Here is a 438-nt window from a genome sequence, read left to right as displayed (position 1 = left end):
ACACACGCAAGAGCCCATTCCCGTATAAAATAGGAGGTCCAATAGTGGAAGTAAATTCCACCGCTAATGTAAATAATATGTCCATGATGTGTAAATTTAGTGATAAATGTGTTGATATCAGACCAAAAGAGACCGAACACAAACTTTCAGCAGACGATCAAGATCATGCAAGTGACACAAAAAACAATGTAACCATGGCAATTGGGAACACAAGTCCCAAACCCAACACTTCGGCTTCGCGTTTCATTTTACCTAATGCTGGCTTATTGGCAAATCCACTGACTACACTGATGACTGCATTACCAGCTGTAGTTACCACAGGGTCCACATCAACGGTAACAAATCTGCTGTCGCAGGCATCGCCATATTATTATCTGATTAAAATAAAACCACCAGTTGAAAATGTCCACCATAAAAGCGCTCCCGTGCGTAGAAAAT

Source organism: Gigantopelta aegis, chromosome 1, assembly GCF_016097555.1.
Source record: "Gigantopelta aegis isolate Gae_Host chromosome 1, Gae_host_genome, whole genome shotgun sequence".
Taxonomy (NCBI): Eukaryota; Metazoa; Mollusca; class Gastropoda; order Neomphalida; family Peltospiridae; genus Gigantopelta; species Gigantopelta aegis.
The sequence above is the reverse complement of the archived record's forward strand: the minus strand, read 5'-3'. Positions refer to the sequence as shown.